This window comes from Megascapheus bottae, chromosome 25 (assembly GCF_031878675.1).
Source record: "Megascapheus bottae isolate mThoBot1 chromosome 25, mThoBot2.hap1, whole genome shotgun sequence".
Taxonomy (NCBI): Eukaryota; Metazoa; Chordata; class Mammalia; order Rodentia; family Geomyidae; genus Megascapheus; species Megascapheus bottae.
The window spans coordinates 16,032,799-16,042,199 of NC_143533.1; the positions used below are offsets into that span (position 1 = coordinate 16,032,799).

Consider the following 9,401-nt stretch of genomic DNA (forward strand, 5'->3'; position numbering starts at 1 on the left):
ATCAATCATTTTTTATGGCTTCAATCTCTTCATTGAAGTTTTGTTTTAGATTTTGTATGGACTTCCTCCTTGATATGATTTTCATTGTCTTCTCTAATCCTTTAGTTATTTTTTCAATGGACTCCCTTTCCTTCTCTTGTAATTCATTCAGCTTTCTGTTTGTCAATTCCAAGAATTCATTTAATAATATTTGGTAAGCCTCTTCATCTCAAGCATAGTCATGTACAAGCTTCCTATCTGTTCATTCAAGCTATTTATTGGCAATGTTTTATAGCATTTTTGAGTGCTTTCTAGATCTGCCACTGAATTCTCTACTGCCTGGTTATTTTGAGTGGAAGTTGAGGTTCCTTGACTTGCCATTTTCCTATGGTTTGTTCTACCCATTTGGCAACCAAAGCAAATCCAATACAACAACAGAACACAATTTTAGGAAAGTCAATATATAGATCTCACTTTAAAATAAGCATCTTATATTTGGCAAAGTTACAAATGTGAATTTTAGGAACTAAGACCATGGGTATTTCAATTGTTAAAATTAGGAGAAAAATGTTCAGGTGTTTGGAGATTGCAATCTTCCATACCATATTTATCTTATGTTTTATTTCACTCAGTTGTGCAGCCTTTTTAGTTCGCAAACTTCACAGTTTTTAAAACACTAAGGTAAATATCCTAAACTAATAAAGGAGTGACAGTGATTTATACCTCACAAACAAACAGAAAATCAAGTAATTTAATTTTTTTAATTTACAAGCATGCAAAACAAATACATTTCAACTTGCTATAGTTATTTTCAACATGGAGCCTCCATGACAAAAGGAAGATGCACTTGTCTTCTATTAAGCTTTAGTTCGTAGCCACATAATGAAAGACATACCAATCACAACTATTTTTCTTATTCTTTTTCTTTTTTTGCCAGTCCTGGGTCTTGAGCTCAGGGCCTGAGCACTGTTCTTGGGCTTTCTCAAGGCTAGAACTCTACCACTTTAGCCACAGCACCATTTCTGGCCTTTTTTTTTTTAATGTACGTGGTATCAAGGAATTGAACCGGGTTCTTCATGCATGCCAGGCAAGCACTCTACCACTAGGCCAAACTCCCGACCCTATTTTTCTATTTTAATGGAAAACAATTTTAAAATAAATCTCTACTTTAGTACTTAGTCTTGACTATTATTCTAATTTCCTATACTCCAAGTAAATGGATTACCTGGTAATGCTATAAAACTGATAGAAAATTAAAGTTCTACTATGGAAAGTTGTAAATATTTTATAAGGTCAGTTTCCAGATCATTTGGAAAAACAACTTTAAAAACGGACTCAACAATCACTCTGATGTTTTTAGAACTGCTAATGCTACTTCCTAAAGCCTCTTCTAATTTCCTCTCTTCATCTGGATATAGTATTGCATGTTATCAACCAAGAAAGATTTGACAGTAAGACAAGCATGATGCATAAAACTGTATTTATAATTAAAGAAAGTTTGGACAAAGGGGATTGCATTAAACTGCAGAGCTTCTGTATGGCAAAGGACATAGCTAGCAAGTTAAATAGAAAGCCCGCAGAGTGAGAGAAGATCTTCACTAGCCATACAACAGACAAAGGCCTCAAATCTAAAATATACCTATAGCTAAAAAAATTGAATCTCTCAAAAACAAATCCTCAAAGAAACCATCCCATTAATAAGTGGGCTAAAGACTTAGAGACTTCTCTGAAGAGGAAATAAGAATGGCCAATAGACACATGAAGAAATACTCAACATCTCTGGCCGTAAAAGAAATACAAATCGAAGCAACTTTGATATTCCACTTCACATGACTTAGGAGGGATCAATACTACACTGTTGGTGGGAGTGTAAACTCATTCAACCATTCGGAAAGCAGTATGGCGGTTCCTCAAAAGACTAAACATAGAGCTCCTCTATGACCCAGTAATCCCATTCTTCGGCATTTACTCAATCGTCCAGAAACAAGGGCACACTAAAGCCACTAGCACAACAATGTTCATTGCAGTATTATTTACACAGCTAAGATATGGAACCAACCTAGATGCCCCTCAGTAGACGAATGGATCACACAAAGGAATTCTTTGCTGCCTTCAGAAAGAATGACATTGCCCCATTTGTAAGGAAATAGAAAGACTTGGAAAAAAAAATCATATTAAATGAAGTAAACCAGACCCAAAGGAACATAGGCTCCATGGTTTCCCTCATTTGTAATATTTAACACTGATCTAAGACTCGCCTAGCAGAGGATTTTTTTAATAGCTCAAAGCCTATGTATACAAGATCATATAGGATGAGACTAAATGAAAGGAACTTTAGGATATGGAAACAAGAGCTTTGTCTTGTGTGATTGTTGTTCTTAATCTACTATGTTGTCTCTTCTCTTTTTTTTCCCTTATGGTTAATCTCATGTTCTTACTGTATCTGACTTTGTTACTGAGAATATTGTATATACATTTATTTGAAATAGGAAAGGGAAGTGGGGGGAAAACAAGATGATTGGGAGGGGTGGAAGGGAAATGGGGAAAAATCCTAAGAAGGGCTATCAATGTGTGAGAAGTAATACGCCTACTACCTAGTAAATGTAACTGCAACCCCTCTATACATTACAATAAAAATAAAAAATTAAAAAAACACTAATTCTCCCACTTTGTTTAAACCCCAAGAGAAGCCTGAAAAGGTAGTTGAGGCATTAGACTAAAGGTTTTCTGGATAGTTGCAAGTATTCTTTCTTTTGGGATGGGGAAGGGAATTAAGCTAAAAGGAAAGCTGATCATAAAAAAATGAGTGTTGAATGCATTTCTCAGAAAAAAGAATAAAGCATCACTGGCATGTCATGATCTACATCCTGAAGAAAGGGCTCATCTGCATGTCTCTACTTAGCATAAGCTATTTTCCTTCCAATTTTCCTTCGCACTCGCCATAAAACCCCTTCTTCATCATACATACCATCATCTTCATCCTGAATTTCTTCTTTCATTAAGTATGAAAGACCCATTTCCTCTTCTCCCTTCCACAATTCTGATCTTCTTCATCCTCCTCTTCATATTCTTCAAGTTGACCAGTTTCATCTTCATCTTCATCCTCATTCTCATCATCCTCTTCTGAGTCTGCTGCTTCATCATCCTCCTGATCAAATCCATCTAAGTATGTGATTTGCTACAGCAGCTCAAAGATACTTTCTCTGGAATCTTCCAGGTTTGTGATCTCACAGTTAAACAAGTCAAGATTTGCAGAGTTTCCACTCAGATTGAAGTAGGTAAGAACTATAATTTTCTCTGCCAGGACTACCACACCTCCAGAAACTATACTGTCACCAAGTCCCAACTTTCAAAGTTTATTCAAGCTGGGGAGCTGAGCCTGCAAACAATTTCACACTAGTCTTACTCAAACTCCAGTTCTCGTTCTTTTTAAAAGTGTCGTTCAGGTTTTCAATTTTCCCATTGACACACAGGCAATTATCAAGAATGTACTCTGTAATCTCCTCTGGGGCTCTGTTCCTTAACTTCAGGCTAATCTTCTTCATCTCCGTGTCCTTTCTCTCTTCTGCTCCTACTCTCCTCCTTTACCCCTTTTTCCTATTTATCTTCAACCCTGAAATTGTTTCCTAAAACATTTGGAAATTATTGAAAATAAAAGCAAATATGAATACCCACAACCACCAAATAGGTGTAGAGGAGAAAAAAAAAGGAACAACAAATGGAATCCAAGGACTTACGACTCTAACTCGGCCGCTACTACCTCTTTGTCCACATACCCCACACACACGGAAGGACATGCTCCCACAGCTCCTTTCCCTTCAATAGCTGCTCAGAGCCTCTTGCCAAATTTTGTTTAAAAAGAATTCATACTATGAAACAGTAGAATCTAGCCGTACACTGGTGGCTCATGCCTGTAATCCTAGCTACTCAGAAGGCTGAGAATCATGGTTCAGAGCCAGCGCAGGCATGAAAGTCTGTGAGCCTCTTATCTCCAATAAAACTGCTAGGAAACCCAAAATGACACTGTGGCTCAAGTGGTAGAGTGTTAGCCTTGAGCTGAAGAGCTCAGAGACAGCGCCCAAGCTCAAGGTTCAAGCCCCACCGACAATTAAAAACAAAAGCAAAACAACAAAGTGGATCTGGAACCAGGACAGAAGAATGACCAAGTGCAGACTGAGGCAGCAAAGGGAAGCCAAGTAAGAACAAGCCTTGGTGTTCTCTGAGAGAGGCTACTAAAAGTCACTTGATTTGAGAAACTAAATTGCCCTTAACTCTTCGTCCCAAAGATGCCCATTGCTTATGGAAGAAGAACACAGACCATTTTGAGCCCAAAATAAAAAGGGAAATCAGATACATTCCTGGCCTCTGGGAACAAACTGGATGATCTTCCTTGAGAAATAGACAAAACCATCTGAGACTTTATTGTTCTTTTTCATGAAAAATGATAAGAATGAACTTACACAAGAGTTTGCATTTTTGCTATTCATGCAGTAAGTGTATTTTCCACATAAAAATGAATACTTTTGTAGAAAAGCGTAAGAGACTTGTATAATATATTTCTACCGATTCGGACATTTCTCTCGTTTAGCTCAAAGAATCTACATTCCACAGCTAACCTGGTGGCAGGCAACACAGCAGAGGTTTCAGCTTATTCCTATGGACTGAGGTCAAACTCTGAAAGCAATACAGAGCAAATTTTACAAATAATAGATACTGTACAATAATGTGGCACACTTGACTTTGGCTAGACTCAGTATTTTACACAATTATAGACATTTAACAACACAGGGTAAAAATTATGTTGCCTGTGTATCTCAAGGAGAAAACCATTTTCATCATTTCCAACTCTAATATTATATTATGCTTTTTGATAGGCAAACAGGATAAATTTCATTCACATGTTAAAGGGCATTTTAAAAATTCAATAACACTCTAGAAGAATCAAAAGTGCCAAGTGTTTACATAATTGAGTTGAACAACTGTTATTAAATCAGTGGCAAAGGTTATCCCTTTTGATAGAAGGTAGTTTGGATAAATAGTAAAACTATTTCAAATTCCCATGGAGTCTCTCCACCAACAGTTAAACTTTCACTCCCATAACTAAAAAATGCCTGAGGGGATGATAACAATTTTCTCTTCTTTTTCCTGACTTAAAAAAAAACTAGTAATAAAAAAATCACAACAAGGAGTAATGAAAATCTACAGAATGAGGTCCCATGTATCCACTCTAAGAAGGCAGGGTTTATGAGGATCTTCTTATTCCAATCGGGGTTTGTTAAAAGTGGTGGATTCTGTTGTAAACCATATTGGAAAGAGACAATTTCATCCTAATTCAAAATACCAGAACATAAAATGAACAGGTCAGGAAAACCTAATGGGGGTTAAGTAAAGATAAAAGAAACAGAGAAAGAAAATCCCATAATTTTAACCGAAGTTTATGCTGTTAAAATACATAAGGAAGAACAATTATTCTAGAACTCCAGTAGTTTTTAGGAAATGAATACAATTAGCATAATTTAATTCAAATGTTTTCAATTTGAATTCCTTTTAACCAGCTGAATCACAAACCCTTGGTGACCTACTTAGGAGAGTTCTTTAGGATCATTTACTTCATTATTTGGCCTTTAGCTGTTTCTCTTAATAAACACTCCAGCCAGTAACAGCTCTTGAGGACAACTTAAATGCCAACCACTACTCCAATGGAATAGACTGGCAGAAGGAGGAGAATGGTATAATGCAAAATGGAATAACCACTTTGTAATACATTTTGGCAGTTTCTTACAAGGTAAACGAACAAATGATCCTCAATGTACTCCTTGGTATTTCTATGTGTCTACACAAAAGCTTGCACCCTGGTATCTAAAGTACAGTTATTCTTTTTTTTATAAAGGCTAGTTGTGTTTTACTGTTTATATTTGATAACCTGAATGGCATGTTTCTTCTTTGACATACATTGAATCTTTCCTCCATGAGGCCACAGCCACTCAAAAAAAGCTTAAAAATATTTCAAACCAGAGGGAAATGTTACATAATGATGTCTTAGTATATTATTCAACAAGGGAAACTGACAGCAACCTTTCTTTAAAAATCCACTTGTTGGAAGCCAAATAATGAGTGATTGTTGTCCTTAATGTACTATATCTCTCATCTCTTTTGCTGTCCCTTGGTTATCTCATATGGTTACAGCATTTTACCTTGTTATTTGATATATTGTATATACGTTTATCTGGTTATTTGAAATAGGATAGGGAAGGGGGGTAAACAAGATGAGGAGTAGTGGTGGTGGGGAAATGGGGACTAAAACATGAGAAAGAGTATCAATGTTTGAGAAGTATTGCACCTTCTACCTGGTGAATATAATGTAACTCTTCTATTAATTACACATTACAGATGTCACACATTCCACGATCCTTACATTGGAACCTAGTAGACTTGGCACTGCAATCCAACATCAAACTTCAGACTTGCATCTTATGTTTCTGTGTCCAGTGTTGTTGGGAAGCTGTATTCCCATGGTCTGTAAGAGGTTAAAAGCAGTCCCCGCCAGTCTAGCTTGAGAGCTATAGGATACTAATATATTTGAAACCAAGTTCAAACCTATATCCACTGTTGCCATTCCAGAATCTCCTGCTGCAGAATCTTCCTCTTCTGAATTGGTAGCCTGGGATGGAGGGTTCCTTACTTATTTGCTCTTGAATGGTGAAACTTTTACCAATGGTGTTGTGTGCTAATTCCTGTTCCATCTGAACCATGTATGATTTGAGAAAAAGTACAGTTATTCTTGATTGCCAAAACTTTGAACAAACAAGGATATTCTTCAGTAGATAAGTAAATATATCAACTGTGGTACAGTTAGTGAAGTATCTTTTATGCTACAGATAATAAAATACTATATGGCACTAAGAAAATGAGCTATCAAGTCCCAAAAATGCTAAGAAGACATTTAGAAATATTTTGCTAATGAAGAAAAAAGGTTCATCTGGAAGAGCTACCTACTATCTGACACAAACTATAGAACCTTCTGAAAAAGGTAACAAAGACATATGTGGTTGCCAGGAGTTGTCATTTCTTTGTGACAAGAACATCCAAAAGTATTCCCTAAGTTATTACTTTGAAATATTCAATTAGTTGGCATCAATCATAGTTTCTCCCTGTGCTACAGAATATTAAAAGTTATTTTTTCCATGCAACTACATTCCTCTGACATTCCCATTAACTCTCTTCTCTCCATTGGACCTCCCCATACCCTTCCCAGGCTCTGATAACTACTATTTTATTCTTTACTTCTATGGGATTCAACTTTTTAAGCTGCATATTCAAGAGCATTTATCTAACTGAGAGTTCAGTCACCGCAGTTAGATGTAAAAGGCTGTTTCATTTGAACATGTTCACTTCTGGTTACAACGCACCTTGAGCAGGGTCACCTCCTTCATCTTTCTCCCTCATTCTTCTCCCTTCCCTGACCAGTCTTACCTTATTTCATTCTACCTGAGTTTGTCACTTAATATTATGTCTTCTGGATCACTACTAAACTCTTAGTGGGAGTGTAAACTCTTTCAACCACTCTGGAAAGCTACATGGAGATTTCTCAAAAGACTAAACATAGAGCTCCCCTACGACCCAGCAATCCCACTCCTTGGCACTTACCCAGATGTCCAGAAACAAGGGCGTACTAAAGCTACTCGCACAATGATGTTCACTGCAGTATTATTTACCATATCTAAGATACGGAATCAACCCAGATGCCCCTCAGCAAATGAACGGATCAAGATGTGGTACTTATACATAAAGGAATTCTATGCTGCCTTCAGAAAAAAATGACATCACCCCATTCATAAGGAAATGGAAAGACTTGGGGGGAAAATCGTATTAAGTGAAATAGGCTAGTCCCAAAGGAGCATAGGCTCCATGGTTTCCCTCACATTACTTCAAGACGTAATGTACCCACTACCTGATGAACATAACTGTAATCCCTCTCATTATCCCACAATAAAATATAATAAAAAAACATATTATGTCCTCTGGTTCCATCCTTTTGCTATATGATAGAATATTACTCTATATATTAATTGTAAAAAAGAACATTGTGACAAGTATCATTCTTTTAAATAGCTGACTAATATTCAATTTTGTGTTTATATATATATATATTTTCTATTCATATATTGGTGGACACCTGCGTCAATTCCACTTATTAACTTTCGTGAATGTTGTTCTATTGAAAAATGAGCGTGCAGTGGTTTTAACATACTTGTTTCAATGCCTTCTAATATATACCAGTAATGGACAGAAATGTTAAATCAAAAGGCAATTCTGATTCTAATTTTTTGAGGAAACGATTCCTCATGACTACAAAACTCACATCTGATCTGGTCGCCATTTGTCATGTATAAGGTCTCAGAAATCTTTAAGGATTTTATTAAACAGGGATATTTTTTTAACCCAAGAGTTTGTACCTGTTAAGATTTCCTTTATTCTTTCCTTGTTGTTACAACTTTAGCCTATTCTTAGATAGTTCCAACAGCTACCACAGAGTCAGATCTACATGTCACTTTTTCTGTCCACCTACATAAAATAAAGCATTTAAAACTCTTTATTGAGGTATGTTTCACGTGTCATAAAATTCAACCATAATTCAGTGACTCTTAGTAACTTTTTCAATGTAGGCAACTATCATCATAAATCAGAATTTTTATGCCCAGTCCACTTCTTTACTTTCTGACTCTATAAATTTTCCTTTTAAAGGCATTTCAGGTAAATAGGAACATAGAAATTATCTCTCACTCATGACTTCTTTTACTTAATACAGCAGTTTTTCTTTCTTGTTACTTTTTGAGGATGGTGTTTTCTTTTATTGTTTTCCTTTTATCGTAAAGGTGATATACAGAGGGATTATAGTTACATAAGGTAATTAGTACATTTCCTTTTGAATAGTGTTCCCTCATTTTCTCCCATTAACTTCCCACTGCCACTTTCTTCCCCCCAGGTAGTTAAAGTTCATTTCCAGCATAATGTCTAATTATCACTGCTATCTTTGTTTACCCTTTGTCCTGATGTTTCTTCCTTTTGTTTTGTTTTTTGTTGTTGTTGTTGTTCTTGTTGGTCATGGGCCTTGAAATCTGAGCCTGGGCACTGTCCTTGAGCTCTTCAGCTCAAGGCTACTGCCCTACCCCTGGGGCCACAGTGCCACTTCCAGTTTTCTGGTGGTTAACTGAAGATAACAGTCTCACAGACCTTAGTGCCCAAGCTGGCTTTGAACCACAATCCTCAGATCTCAGCCACCTAAGTAGCTAGGATTACACATGTGAGCTACCGTGCCCAGCCAGTCCTGCTGTTGCTGTGATTCCCCTTCACTTCACCAAATCAGATAAACTTGTATACAAGTTAAAGAGTACAGAATATCAGGGAATAAATCAAAATGG

General features: G+C 36.5%; 1 pseudogene; it reads right to left on the minus strand.

Moving 5' to 3' along the window:
• Positions 1-2,873: 2,873 nt before the first annotated feature.
• On the minus strand, positions 2,874-3,524 carry LOC150046455 (acidic leucine-rich nuclear phosphoprotein 32 family member E pseudogene; annotated as a pseudogene).
• Positions 3,525-9,401: the final 5,877 nt, after the last annotated feature.